Raw genomic sequence first — 16,506 nt, forward strand, 5'->3', positions numbered from 1 at the left:
TTGATAAATTCAAGGAGAACATGGGAGCGTACTCGGAGGAGCAAGGCGAGCGCTTCCACCAGGATATACTGGACTTTGAACGCCGCTACCAAGGACAGTATAACGAGAACATGATGGGAGACTACATTTGGGGGCTGATTCGTGAAAGTGATTTACAGTATAATCGTAAATCTCGAAAAACTACTCACTTCTAAATCTTTTGTAGTCATTTTTGTATTACTTTAGTATAAATACATGTTAATTTGGATTCATATGTTGTTTTTTTCTGACTTTATGTGAACGAAAAGACACAAATTCGCCCGTTTTCTCATTGGAAATAGGTACATTTCAAAATATCACTGTCCTGGTCACAAAAGCAAAGTTTGTGGGGAATAATAGCCATTTTCTATACTTTTGAGGCATAAGCAATTAGGAAATAGCACTTACTACCCAGGAACCAAAAAAAAAAAAAAAAATGTGTTACACGGTGTTATCCAAACTAATTAGAATAAAAATTAGAATGAACAATAATCGTTAATCACAATATTTTTTTTGCAGCAATAATTTAATCAATAAATTAGCGATAATCATAATTATCGTCCGTGACACAATGAAGCAGGAAGCGGCTCTGCATTGAGCAGTAAGCAGCACTGAACGGTCTGTGTGAGTAAAACATGATCTGTGTGAGCACTGTGTACATTGGGAAGTTAAGTACTGATTTTAAACAATATGCTTTTAACTTTACGTCATAGTTTCATTTTGATAATAATTTGTAAACTGGCGAAGCATGACTGGTTTTCTAACATAAAAACACAAATATTGTTGTTTGTAAAATAATTTAAAAAAAATGCTAGCTCATTGTAAAATTACTGTAGAAAAGTGGAACTTAACTATTAAATAATTTAACACAGGATTTTTTTTTTTTTTAAGTAAATTAAATGTAATTGCAAAAGGAAAACAACAAAAAAACACAACCATATGGCACATGTATAATATAGCCTAAACAGCTGTGTTGCTTCTTTATTTTAAACTACAGACAGTAAAGTCTGTCGTACTATACTGCAGCCTATGCACCCTATAGGCGGTTTATTTTATTACACTGTCTGCATACAAGCAACGATGTGCAAAACTCAGTATGTTCCTAATAGTAGTTTTGTTTTTTTTGTTGTTTTTTTTTTAAACCTAGTTTGATTCTCTTGAAACTGCTTCCATGTAACACTAGCAATTTTGTTTAGTTATAATAATGTTCTTGAATTACACAAATGTTTAAATAAGAATATATGGATTATGTTATACTACATAATTTATTAATCTACAAATTACAATAGGTGTATTTTCATACTCACATTTGTTCTGGGCACCCACCAGAAATTTAAAAACTCGGCGCATATACTGTCTAGTTTTTTCTTCTAAACTCAATGACTGGCGGTTGATAAATTACAAGAATTTTAAATATTTTATTTATTCGGCTGATAATCAAGATTAAATCGATTGCTGAAAATGTCATTATCGCCCAACCCTAGGTCTTGCGTAACACGGCACTACAGTACAGTTAAAAGGCATCTCGTTGTACAAGTAAAACTTAAAGAGAGGCTCAGCAGGAATACACAGATATGTGCAAAATACAATATACATACATGCCAACAGTCCCTATATGGTTGGGACAGTCCCGATTTCCTAGCAAATGTCCTGCATCCCGATGCATTGGAAGAAAGTCCCGATATTTACACATAGAAAAAAAAATCATTTATTGTGCACAGTAGTTAGTGAAAACCACACGCTGTGCTCTTCGTACGGCTGACACATCTGCTGATCACTAACTTAAGGTAAGAACGCTTCTTTATATCTATTTTTACTGTCATGATGGTCGTGTTGAGTTGGGGGGGATACGTCTATTATATGCATATGACTCCTCCCATGTGTATGATGCGTATGACCCCCCCAGGAGACAAGCGTCCCGCTGAACAGTTTCCAAATGTTGGCAAGCAATATATACCGTAAAATTGTTACAAATTGAATCCTTACAGATGCATAATACAAAAAGCCTTCAAAAAGTTTAGAAATGAATTCATTTATCTTCGTGCCTAAACAGGGGCCAAGACATACAACATTGCTTTAGATTTTGCCGAGCAACAGTAACGTGTAACCCTGTGCAAGTAATTTCAACAATGAGTTCCTCAGTTCCACCCAGCTGTAAAAATCAATGCTGAAGCACGACTGCTGAAAAGGGAAGGCCCCATTTCCTTCGTCTACGCTGGGTATAATTTCTTAGAAAGCATGTAAAGTGTACACTGCTGTGTTCTACAGCAAGGACAGAAAGTTAGCAAAGCAACAGTTAGGCCTGTATAATATGTACAGTACTTTCATTTCTCAACTATTTTTTAAACAGGCATCCAATTTAAGCACAATAAACCAAGTAAAACAAGCCTATTGTATGTACTCCAAGATATGCTTGGCAAAGACAGTATCAATGGAGCAAGATTACAATCTTAACTCCTATGAAGTTCGATCTTCAGCTATACAACATAGGGAACAATTTGCAAAGCAGAACAGAATGGCATGAAGGGAACACCACAAGTAGTTGCTCTTTCAGGCTCAGAAGACGCTTCAGAGAACTCAAGTGACCTAGAAGCCTCTTTAATGGGTTGCGGTTTTACACCTAGAATTTCTTTTGTGTGTGCACCTGTGTGTGTGTGTGTGTGTGTGTGTATAAAGAATACACTTGTGAGCACATGATGTCAAGTTAGTTGTGTTTAAAGCCCTTAGGAAGGGCTATTTTTTCACAAAAGGGCTTGCAGGTCTATACTAGTTTTGTCCTCTGGGTCTAAAATGACCCACAAAACGTAATTTAGATGACAGCTTTCAAAATATAAAAAAGAAAATATGCTTTAAAAATAATGGATTTGCCAATTACCCTTTGAAAAAACGTCCACAGAATTGATGAGAAGAAGTCATTTATACTACAGGTCAGGGTGATTCAATACAGTACTGAACAAGTTCACCGATATACTGGGTAAAATGATAATACTGTGGTACAATGATAACAACAAGGTGCTAACCATACATATTTCGCTTTCTAAATTTGAAATAGTACTGGGACAAACATCCAAACAAATATTTTTTTGCATGCATTCCAAGGCAAAAATTGAAATGATTTTATCTGTGCGAGACTTTATACATGTTGTTACGGAAGCGGGCGGCAGGATTTACTCTGCTGGAAAGGTCTAAGGAAAGGTCACGTGTGTGTGACGAATCATTACCGTTTTGCTAATTTGCATATGTTTTGCTTCATGTTTTGTATAATTTACGGACGGCATTTCTGACAGCACGCGTGAAGATGTCAGCGCCCAAAGTGAAAGGAAAGTTTGCTTCCAAATCTTTTTAAAACCTCATTATTTAGAAAAACATCCTCAATCATAAATGTACCATCAGAGGAAGTTGAAGTGATCACAACGAGTGATCATATACTGGATATGCAAATAAAATACTGGAAAAAAACACCACTACAGCAGGCAGTTCTCAGAAATCCTGCTATGATGTCAACACGACATCTGCTGCATATAAGTGTAAAAAGTGACAAAAATTGACTGAATGGGCTAACTCTGCTTCTAAAACACAGTAACTATGAGGCACACAGATATAGAGCACATTTCTGAATTTCTAAAAACTGACTTTTTGTAGAAAAACCGGTGTGCTGACTGACCCTTACTCAAAAAATCTACCTGTTAATTATTTTTAAAGCCTTTCCTTAGCCCTACCTTAAAAGAAGCATGTTATGAATTTTCTTCCTCTCTACCATTGTTAGTGGAAGTCACAATGTCTTTGCGTCCTATAAGTTTGGCTCAAGATTGCTTTGTAGCTGACATTTTGCTGGAATCATTTCCAGAAGTTCAACACACTCTCTCTTAAAATTGAAATGCTACCCTTGTTGCAGCAGTTAGTGTTACGATTCCTGAACCACAGCAAAGGTTCTGAATAATTCAACTAAGTAAGTCCATTTTAACAGGTAATCTCGTCATTCGATCTGCAATCTCAAACTGTAACTATTGTAAGAACTGAAACCAATCATTAATACTCTCATGGAAGGGGTATTTTGAAACATACAACCATGACGTTTAACATGTTACTTGCAGCCGGCTAGATCAGGGAACGTGTATGCTTTCCAACTTCTCATTTTGTTTTGTACGAAAAGTGCTTCTCTGTGCCCTTTAAGAGACCATGCTATTTGTGTTCCGCCTTATAACGAGAATACTAGTGTTAGTGTAATGGCATTATGGGGCAAATATGAGCCATGACCGTACCGCCTTATAACCTGTTCCGCAGCATAACGGGCCGCCTTATAAAGGGGGAGCAGAAGCAAACATGTAAGTGCCACAGAGATAGAGTGATGTATGGGCTGACAGAAACCCCCCATATATCCACAGAATATCATATTCTGTAAAAATGTTATTAAATTATATTAATACCATGTCTCATGACAACTAGATAAGCAATTCAAGTTATCTTGAAAAATGTGGATTGTGAAATACGTGCACACTACCACTTCCACAATATCCCTTTCACAATGAACACGTTTAGATATAAAAACAGACCACCCAATAACCTTCTGAAGGTGGATTTTAAAACTGTAAAAAATATACAACAGTGTTTTGTATTAAAAACAATGTTTCAGATTATAATTCTTGCAGGAAATGCTTCCCGCAACCACATACTGTATGAGTATGCAGCAGTGTGGAGTAGTGGTTAGGGCTCTGGACTCTTGACCGGAGGGTCGTGGGTTCAATCCCAGGTAGGGGACACTGCTGCTGTACCCTTGAGCAAGGTACTTTACCTAGATTGCTCCAGTAAAAACCCAACTGTATAAATGGGTAATTGTATGTAAAAATAATGTGATATCTTGTAACAATTGTAAGTAGCCTAGGATAAGGGCGTCTGCTAAGAAATAAATAATAATAATAATACTATAAAAACAGTTTCCTCGTTATAGCAAGCCCAGCCAAATAACAATTACGAGCTTTTTAAAAAAAACAAAGAAAAAACACAACAGCACTAGTCACCACGCTGCATGCAATTACGTCATCGATTGAATTTGGTCGAAATTATAATGGGCCATCTGCAAAGGGTTAAACATAAACTACTCCCGAGTTTAGCAAGCTTTAATACGCCATAACCAGCTGCTTTCCTTGTGACCTTAACTTGCTAATTTAAGAACTGCAGATCTTTATTCTGCAAGTCTTGCAGGAAACAGTTATTTCACAAATATGTTGTAAACAGAGTGTCAAACTAATGAGCAGCAGTGGCTTCACACAGATCAGACAATCCAATAATAGCAGACTTCATTCATCCCCTCCCCCTCTGTGTACTCGGCTCACTGCACATCCCCCACAGTCTGACATTTCAGGTAATACAAGAGCTTCAGCAGCACAGGGCACACTGAAATGAAACCAGACTAAATGTGGCAAAACTTGTCTGCCTGCTCATGTTCAAAGGTAGAAATGACAGAGACTGTACAATATAACATTTCAAGACAACTGGATTATACATTTTGGATTTGGTGTACTTTTGTCTCAATTAACTGCAATGAACACCCCGCCTTTCCCTGGGGCATTATCTTAACTACCAAAAAAAAAAAAAAAAAGACTACCTCAGAGAAAACTATGTATCACGTACCAGTAATGTGGCAATGAAGATTTTTTTTTTTTTTCTTTTCTAAGATTATTATGCTCTATACTGTACCTTCTCTTTAATTACACAATGCAGGTACTGGGACAGCATTGCTATTAAATGTTTCTTTATTTTTATCAGTTTCCCTAAAACATACAATTCCCTGTTTTGCTTTTGACTAGAATTGTGTGTGTGCAGAATGAACAATCTATGCATACAAAACAGACCAAATATATGGGTAAAATGAAGTTCAGTTTTGCCGTATGTTGTAAACACACACAAACAAAGAAGTAAAAACCTAAACGTTTTAAAATAAAAGCACTTGATTAATTTGAGGAAACAAAACATCGTAGATTACCCATGATAATGAATCTAGTACTGTATGACGTAAAACAGACCAAGACAAAAATACCGCTGATGGAGCGCGCCCGGGGCAAATATCTCAGCTGTACTGCAGGAGTCTTCCTGATCATCTCCTTATTGGAAAATTATTTCTACAAGTCCGTTCATAATGCCACAGAAAAAAAAAAATACTATTTGTAATACTGAAGTTTTAGATTCTACATGAACGATACGTTTAAAATCAAAAAATGCATCCAGCTCATGCACTTTCCTATTGTTTAACTGGTATCTCAGCCCCATTAGAGCAGGTCAGACACAAATAAGAAATTAAAAGGCAGCAAAACCAGTTGCACAATGAACAAGTTTCTTGATGTTCCAATCATCTAGTCCAATGTATTTGTCTAAAAGGCAAGTGGCAAGGAGTACTCATTATTCCTTTCCAAACATGGCTATCTTATTATAAACCCACTAGCCTATATTTATTTATTTAGGTCACACAGATACTGTATGAGACCAAGAGACTGTTTGTGGTCCATTATATATTTAACAATGAGACACAGCTTCATCGAGAAAGTGCAGGATTAACTAGATGAACAGTTTACATTTAATATAAAACATGATGTGCACTTGGATTCTTAGGTGGGGGACACGGGGGCGGGACTGTGCAGTAGTCTAATTTGTTACACATATTTTAGGGGCAAGAAAAGGTCATTAGGCCTAACAAATTAAGCAATTGACAAGACTGTTTATAGCAAGATAACTTGACTGATCTGCTTCCATTTTGAAGCCAGCATGGCGACACAGTTTGTAGACCTATATATATACATAATATATATATATATATATATATATATATATATATATATATATATATATATATATATGGGTATTTGGGTCCAGCAGAAAATAGTTATGTAAAAATAGTGTGATGATGGCACAATTAGCTAACACGTTTAGTCTACTTTTCTAATAGCTTTAAATTACAATCTATGATATTTAAAGACATGGACAACAAAAGAAAAAAAAGGGCATCACATATTTTCAGAATTTAAGCAAGCATTGTTTGTTTTTTTATATTTATATAAACACATTAATAAAAAAGCAGTGACAAAAAACAAACAAAATATCCCTGTAGCAATGACCCATACTTCTTAATAGTGGACTGCCATTTTTTTTTTAAATTTAATTCACAAACCTAGAATGTAGTAAATTATTCAACAGGCATGGCTGGTCCATTATCATCCACCTTGTGAAATCATGTCACGTTATAGCAGAAACCGCCACTTAATAATAAACATACCAAAATATGGGCCTGATACCATAGGCGCCTAACTTTGTTGAAAAGTTACCAGATGCAGCTTATTAAAGTGTTAAAAAACACTTTTTTAGATGAATAAAACTATTTTAAACATACATTTAACAGTATACACTTAGTTGCAGGACTACAACCTTCTTGTTATTTTTTACATACAAATAAGCTTACTTGACTTGAAAAATGTTTTAAACAATGCAAACAAATTCCTACACTGTACTTGGTTCAATTGAACAAGTTTCAATATGAAAGCTTAACATTCATTTCAATAAATAACGACAATGCATGGAATGAATTATTTATGAACTTAAACCTGTTCATGGCCCGACAGGAACATTAACCTGCTAACTTACTTTAAAAAATAAATAACGGTCTGTTTTCTCTTTCCTTTTTTCAATTAACGCAATGTAGAGAATTAAAACAAACTAAACTAACAACTACCTAGCCTATATTTAAGTAACCACTTTTAGTCTCCACTTAACTCCCCAGCGGCTTCTCTTTGAGTCATTCCATCGTAAGCCACTAACGTTTCGCTGTTGTAATACAGTGCGGATCAATGTCGCTCTTCTGGAATCCTCGGAGTGCCTTTCCATTTTTTAATTACATTTTAAACTGCTTAAATGCACAGAATAACAGTGTGTATTCACCGAGTGAAAAAAGTGGAGTGGTAAAATATATCGTTTGATCAAAGTGTGGGGCACGTGCCCCCTCTGCCCTTTGGGTTAGGCGCATATGCCTGATACAGCTATACAGCAGTGGTGTGGAAAAAAAGATCCTTCAGTAATAAGCCACAAATGCTACATGTTAACCATTTCAGTGTAAATTATAGAGCCCATAGTGATATGAACTTGATTAAACAGTTTTAAAAGCAATATATAAAATAAGGTAGACTCTTTCTGACTTGCAGAGTTCATTATATAACCTACAATCTGAGAGGTATAAACATCATACAGTACAGTAAATGCACCCAACATGACACAGAAAACCACTCTTGTCTGATAAGCAAACTAGTACATTTACAATGCATATGAACATGCTTATCACTGCAAAAAGCATATCGCTTTGTATACAAAGTATTGCCTGCAGGGCAACTTGAGACAAAGGCTATAAAGTTAGCAACTAGGAAGATAATTATTCCTGCTTTTTCTTTTCACAATCACTTTGAATCTAAAGCATTATGAAACTCTTCATAAGGGGTGTGTCGATTCACACAGTGAACCAATGTTAAAACTTTACAATGCATTAGTAAGACCTCATCTAGAATATTGTGTTCAGTTCTGGTCACCTTGTTACAAAAAGGATATTGCTGCTCTAGAAAGAGTGCAAAGAAGAGCGACCAGAATTATCCCGGGTTTAAAAGGCATGTCGTATGCAGACAGGCTAAAATAATTGATTCTATTCAGTCTTGAACAAAGAAGACTACGCAGTGATCTGAGTCAAGCATTCAAAATTCTAAAAGGTATTGACAATGTCGATCCACTGGACTTTTTTGACCTGAAAAAAGAAACAAGGACCAGGGGTCACAAATGGAGATTAGATAAAAGGACATTGAGAACAGAAAATAGGAGGCACTTTTTTACACAGAGAATTGTGAGGGTCTGCAACCAACTCCCCAGTAATGTTGTTGAAGCAGACACCCTGGGATCCTTCAAGAAGCTGCTTGATGAGATTCTGGTATCAATAAGCTACTAACAACCAAACAAGCAAGATGGGCCGAATGGCCTCCTCTCGTTTGTAAACTTTCTTATGTTCTAATGATATTTTTCTTGACGATACGATTACCAATACAGTGACCCATATATCGATACACTGGTTTTTTTATTTTTATGTAAGTAAAATTTGATCTGTTAACATAAACATGAGCATGCACTTAGGCCCTGTCCAAACTATGCCTTTAAACTGTATAAGTTGTCTTTAACCCTTTGCGGTCTGTGATAATTCTAACATTTTGAGGGCCAACTGAGAGGACTTAACTTTAGAGCATGTATCAGACCAAATATCTACTTAAAGTATACAGTATGACACATTTCTAAAAAGCTGTTGCTCTGCAGATCACTGAAAACTACTTGAAAATTATTTTTTCTTTAGAAATGTCCTCACAAGTGTAATTTACTGATCTCCTACTTAAAATATGTAAAGTTAACAGTGGTAGCCACACACCGCAGGAACTACACTCTGAAATCATTTAAAAAAAATATTTAAAAACATCACGTTTTCAATATAAATAAATAAATAAATAAATAAATAAATAAATAAATAAATTATAATGACTAATTAATAGCTATTCAAGTAATATATTACATTGTGGTCGATGAATGGCACGGCAGAAATTTTTTTTAAAAAGTTGCTAAAAAATTAAATAAAAATATCGATCTTGAACTACAGACCAGACTAACTGTTGTTTGTTGGATTATCTGAAGTCTAACGAAGGTTTTTATGCCAGTTTGAAAAAGAAAAAAAACACACTTGTCACCGCGTAGTAAGCAATTACATCATCGATCGAATTTATAATGGGAAATCGGCAAAGCGTTAAACCGGCTTAAAAGTGCTAAATACGGTTTGCATCCACACTACGCAGCGTTTAATACCATACTAGAGAACCGGACTCGAGACCACCTCAGGAGGAAGTCTCGAGTCCGGTTCTAATTAGATCGCATCAGGTTGTGCGGTTTATTAGAAGTGTGGACGCTGTAATACTGTACTACATTTTTTGTGTATCCTCCAATATCCCAAAATGCTTTGTGGTATGTTTGGCAAAATACTCAGCCTGAAGGACATGCTATCAATGTACACTCCACACTAGGGATTCATTTTATGCTTAAATAAAAATCTGTCAGGAAATCTCTGTTAAACTAGTGGGGAAAAAATAACAAAAGCACACTGTTAAATATGGTGACAGCAAAAATGAAATAAGAGTTAAAAGTAGGATCGGGGGATAAACCAGTCACATAATTTGTCAGCTCTGGTTGAAATTAAGGGGACCAGAATTAGGCTCAGGCAAGATATGAAGGTAAAAACAAAGTTTGTTTTGTAATTAACTTATTTTTCTGAGTTTAATTATAAAACAGACAGCTCAATTTGTTTAAAGGGACTTCACCTGATTAAAAATAAAACCCTACTTGTGTGTTTACTTGTGCATTTACTTTCTTTTTTTAAACTGAAGCACGGGAAGAAGTGTAGTAAATAAACTAAGAATAATATCAATGTTTATTCTCACTTCCAAAAAGGCAATTTAAACAGTTTTACACAAAATGTCTGCAATTACATTACTTTCAGTTTTAGTGACTCCTTCTGACCTCTCCTGCTTTAAGTGAATGGATCAGGTATCTGTGCCCACTACAGCAACAGTGAACTAAGATGAAATTAATACATTTAGAAATTACTTGTGGTAGTGTAGTTCCAGATTTACAGTGCCTATTGAAAGTCTATTATTACCGTCATGTGATCTTTTTCAGCCAATCACATCACTTGATTTATCCAAGCCTTTATATATATATATATATATATACACACACACACACACACAGTAGATCAGTGTTACACTTGTACACTTTAACACTCAAATTCTTATGGCCAACCTAGATTAACTGTTTATATGACCACATACAGTAGGATTAGATTTTAGATTACATAACAATGCCCATTGTATATGTCTCCTTAAACCCAACTTTGGCAAAGTCATGATCCAACTCAGTAAGAAGCGTTGGTCTTCTTAATGCAAACCCGTTCAATCGGTGTATTCAAAACCTATTTATGACAATTGAACTGATTATGCACCCAATACCAGTTCTATTTCTATTTAACAATTCACCAAAACCAGACAGCATGCTGGATTCCACATTTACCATGGGTAAAACCAGAAGGAGATGCTGCCAGAGCATGTCTATTGAGCACTGACTCTGTCCTATACATGATCTGCAAGTAGAATCACAGACAGCCAGACACAACATTGTGTGGAACTTAACCCTGCAATATGAGAACGTGTGTAACCAATTAAATTAAAATACAAGTGCTGTAAAACAGGAATAGGTGCACAAATGCTTCCCGCAACCACATACTGCATGAGTATGCAGCAGTGTGGGGTAGTGGTTAGGGCTCTGGACTCTTGACCGGAGGGTCGTGGGTTCAATCCCAGGTGGGGGACACTGCTGCTGTACCCTTGAGCAAGGTACCTAGATTGCTCCAGTAAAAACCCAACTGTATAAACGGGTAATTGTATGTAAAAAATAATGTAATATTGTGTACAAAAATAATGTAATTGTATGTAAAAATAATGTGATATTTTGTAACAATTGTAAGTCGCCCTGGATAAGGGCGTCTGTTAAGAAATAAACAATAATAATAACAACAAACTTTACATTCTTATTGAATGGCCCTAAAGCCCTTTAGCTTTGGCCTAATGCACACACCCTGGAATTTTTCAGTCACCATTTCTTTCACCTTAAACAACTGAAACATTAGCAAGCTTTTAGTTTTTTTTTTTTTTTATGCACGGAAGCAATGTGATTAGTGTGCAACATTTTGTAGGTGCGCAATTATTTAAGTACAAAACTACAGTAGTCTGGTCACTTGTCAGAGGAACCAGACACTCAGGTTTTAAATGTAAGGCACATTTTATCAGTCGTTGCATCTAAAGATGTCAGCATGACACCCCACAGATTTATTTATTTTATTTTTTTCCCCCCGTTTAGCAAACAATAACTCTAGGTTAGAATGAACATGACCAGTGAACTAAAGGGTTCAATTCACACAGTGTCTAGACATGTTTATGAAACGGCTTCATTACACTGGTTTCAGACTACATCCCCAGCAGGGTTCAAACAAAGTTTTAAAATAGCTTACTCGCTTTATTATAAGCTGACTGCAGCTTAACCATTGGAATAAATTTGAACTTCACGTGAAGTAACTGCAATTTTTCCTCTACAGCGTTGCCACTGATATGTCTGCATCCCAATTTAAAATAATAAAAACAAGCAAAGAGGTAAGAAAATTGATTTTATAGCTTTGGTTAGCAGCCTTTAAACCAGGGTAAAACTGTTCTGAAACTACCGTCTGTCGCTGAACTACACCCGACTACATCTTAAACCAGACTGGCACAGGACTAAAAATCACTACATAAACAGATGGCCTCGGAATTTGTACCGTCAATCTGTGAAGTTTAGTCTTGTGCGAATCGTCCAATTCATTTTATCCCAAATAGCTTGTAAAATTTCAAACTCAAGCATCCTGTGTCATTTTAGTCCCGGACGAACTGACCATGCCAGTGTTATGTTAGACTTGATAGAGCAATTCCGGGGTATTCACCTCAAAGCAATACCAGCCTTTACAATAACCCATAATACAATATTAAATTTGGTACACTCTGTCCTGAGATTCTACAGTTCAGTAAAACGCTATAATTGGGCACAACCAAATTAGGAACGGGTGAAAATACAAAACAGAATAAGCGACTCTTAAAATAATGGATGCTTTGAACAAAGCATTTTGAGATATGTATGGAAATATTATGTATCACTCAAGGGACAAAGCAGTTATTCGATGTGGTCAGGGTGCTGGAAGCCTTTGCAAAATAATGTACAATGAAATGAAAAGGCCCTCAGTTAATACGCTTCATTCTTCCTCCATCTTGCACGAGTTATTTACATCCGGTTCACTGTTTACTGATGATGCACAAGAGCACCCTCTCTGGCCACAACATAGCATTTCATTTTGAATTTACTGACTTTCTATTGTTAAAACATCCGGAAGGTTGGTTGCTAGACGTCCTCTGCTTTTTAACAACTGAGGACACTTGATTTTTAGTCCTCTGCAAATCATGCTTTAGTGTAAAAGCTTTGGGCTCTTCATGCTTGCAGTATTTCAGTTTTACGATTCCATAAAAGTATGATGGCATACATCAACTATCAACAACAGCCAGTTCTACGTGTTGATGGCTTGAAGTCACCTCAAATTTAACCTGACATTTGATTTTTCAAATCACCTTTGCCCAGTTAACAACAATGTTTTTTTCCTAATATAGTCCATATCCAGGTAATGCAGTTTACATTTGGAGTGACCCATAGTACATAGTATTCAACTGAAAAAAAACATATTTCCATCTAACATGATACTGGATATCAGACTATTCACACATTAAACCCGGACTGTCTGTTTCCATCATAATCACCAGAAAATCATACTCTAAATACTCACAGGTGAAAGTGAGATTTGCATGCAATGGATGTGTGATTGCATGCAGTCAGTAAGTAGACTAAGTCAAGGAGACAAGTGACAGCTCACAGCCAGAGGCAGCAAAGAAAAACAGGACTAAGTTCTGGGTGACCTGGAGAAGATAATATCTGAGAGATGCAAACAGCATTGACAGATGAACAGGACAAGTGTGACATAACAGACAAAAAATATGCTCCTAATTTCCATCTTTATGGCCAGACAATCTGTGGTTCACTTATTATACACTTCTTGTCAGATGTACACATATTCCAGACTATGATATAGAAAGCAAATACCACATGACAGATACCACATGTTTTGCTTGTTGTTTTGTCTCACTATGTACCTTTTCCACCCAATCATTACTATTTTTTTTTTTACAATACTTCTAAGTACTGTTCAAGTTTAGATCCATCTTTCTTACTACACAACTCCTTCATCATTCTGCACATGTGTAACAGGTGACACTAAATGGGTTATAAAGGTATTTGTAATATAATATAATATAATATAATATAATATATAATATTAATCGGATGTTAGCCCAACATGTGCATCCCCAAGCTGTGAAAATAAACCTCTGATGAACATTTGCCAAAACAAGTGTGACATACTGATGTACTATCACTCTTTTTACTAATGAAATACAGTGCAGCATAATGTAGTTCAAAAGCCTTCTCTTGAAGTCCAAACTGTGTGCTACTTCACAAGTTTACTGGTGAACTGGACCAAATTGTATTGTACCCTCTGGAGCAACAACAAAACAAAAGATCCACAACAAATGCTGACTACTAGCAGATGATCATAACCTTTAAATAAAATACAGTAAGGCAATGCAGGTCCTTTTTTCTTGCACAAAAACAACAATCAAAACACTTAAACACACAAACACATTGTCTGCTAGCAGAGATCCATTTGCTTCCCCTCCCCCACCAACATAGTTTACACTGTATGGCAATATGTTTAGTACTGTGCCTCACTATTTGACAAATGTAACAAAATAACACCAAAACAAATAACACAAATGCACATTGAATTAGTAATACAATTGCACCTCTGGAATAAATGCAATCGTTGTATAATGTCAAGAGATGGAGCTGACACATCTTAACTATGTCCATATAAGAACAAATGTGCAAGTAAGGATTGTCGTTTTAGTTTAGTATACACACGTGAATAAAACATCACAATCTACTTGCTTTCAATTTTAATTAACAACATCACATCTAAAATGAACTATTAGAACTCGGATCTTAACAACATCACATCTAAAATGAACTATTAGAACTCGGATCTTAAAAGTAAATTAACAAATCAAAACTAGAGCATATTGCATTATCATACATTTGACGGGGAATTTCCTTTAATTGCTTAAACTACAGAACAATCAGTTAGAGAGAGAGGGAGAGAAAATGTTCAAACTCACCTTAAATCTGACTGTGTGCGCTTATATGCCACTGGAGGAAAGAGGTTCCAACTTCAGTTAGTAAATGCAGACTTTCTTCACATATTATTAATCGTTATAACTCTCGGTTTACGGTTCCTCGGTGTGCTTAAAAGCCTGTAATCCGCAAAATCGGAGGGGAAAAAAAAACAATGGTCAAGTTTGAAGAAGAATGAAGTCAGGAGGTGCTGCTAACTATTTCATTCCCATAGTTAGCGTGTGTATGTGTGTGCAGCTACGTACAGGAGACCAGAGAGAGAGAGAGAGAGAGAGCGAGAGAGAAAGAAAGAGAGAGAGATTGATTGAGACAGAGCCACAGCCAGTGACCTAAAGGGTAAAATCTTCAAATGACCTAAAACCTGGAGGAACCAAGCACAATCCCCACACGCCAATAATTTAAAAAAAATAAATACATGCACCACATAGAATTACATAGAATTAGAAATGACTAACTCATAATAGCACTGTATTTTCTTTATTTTACATCAGCATACCCCCCCCCCCCCCCCTCAAAAGAAAGCTTCCCATGTTTTATTAAAATGTTGATATACGTATATACTACTGTAATAGACAACCCGTAGTTAATATAATTACTAGTATCAACGTACCACCAATTCTTACTCAAAAATACAATATGGACATAACCTCGTTGTCTCAAAATGTCTGTGGGTTGTGTAAATAACAGATATGCATGTGCGTGAATATGAATCAGCAGAGATGATAAAGTGATTATTTTATCACTGTTTAATAAGGACTCACATTTCTCAAAAATTGAATACTTAATTAATCATGCACAAATCTTACAAAACACACTCACGTTTACTGAAAAATGAAGAGCAAACTATGGACTTTACATGATGCAACATTACCTCCTTTCTGTTCCATGTGCTTCCCTTCCCCCACCTCGCCCGTGGTGTGTGTCTGTGTGAGTGCGCGCTGTTTTTTTCGCCTGTACGGTCACATTGTGGTTGATTAATTCTCTTTTCGCCTTGGTCAGTCATTCATTTTTGGAAAGTAAATAACAAGTTGACATCATTACAGCTCTCTGCATTAGTGTGACACATTCCTTTGCTACCACGCACTTTTTGGTAGATGCGCAAACGAATTTGCAGAAGTGTTAGAAATGCATGTCATCCATTTCCCACAGCGACTTACACATGGAGGAATTTCATATGCGAAGCTCTGGGGCAAGCTAATCGTTCTGGACGATCTAAATGCAAAACAAAAAAGAGTGTTGTTTAATGACTAATGTGCTTCAGTGTGAGAGGTCCGTAGGACAACGAAAACCACGTGAAATGACAGGGTTCAAGGCATAATTTGCATATTTTTTTTAGAGTTTATTTTACATATATTAAAATAGGGATACAATCGGTAATAAATAATTTTCAATTGAAACATCGGTTTAAAATCGAGGTGTGGTGGGTGGGGGGATCTCAGTATACACACTTTACATGTGGAATGTGATGCGTAGCAGTTCTGGTTTCTGATTAAGTGTAATTTCCCTAGCATGTTTGTTGAAGCAGAATATGTGCAAGTCGAAGACTTGCTGGTACTT

At 36.1% G+C, this 16,506-nt stretch overlaps 1 protein-coding gene across 5 annotated transcripts in view; it reads right to left on the reverse strand.

Annotated features, from left to right (window-relative positions):
• LOC117407411 (F-box-like/WD repeat-containing protein TBL1X) overlaps window positions 1-16,153 on the reverse strand; it is a 65,252-nt gene extending 49,099 nt beyond the window's left edge. For 2 of the 5 annotated variants that reach the window (XM_059029013.1, XM_059029012.1), the window contains exons 1-2: window positions 15,821-16,152; window positions 14,934-15,068 (exon numbers count right to left, since the gene is read on the reverse strand). The gene's annotated coding sequence lies outside the window, so the exon portion shown is untranslated. Of the gene's footprint in view, window positions 1-14,933; window positions 15,258-15,768 lie in introns of those variants that run through there. The other 3 variants (XM_034012408.3, XM_059029010.1, XM_034012407.3) reach the window with 3 other exon arrangements.
• Window positions 16,154-16,506: the final 353 nt, after the last annotated feature.

This window comes from Acipenser ruthenus, chromosome 8 (assembly GCF_902713425.1).
Source record: "Acipenser ruthenus chromosome 8, fAciRut3.2 maternal haplotype, whole genome shotgun sequence".
NCBI lineage: Eukaryota > Metazoa > Chordata > Actinopteri > Acipenseriformes > Acipenseridae > Acipenser > Acipenser ruthenus.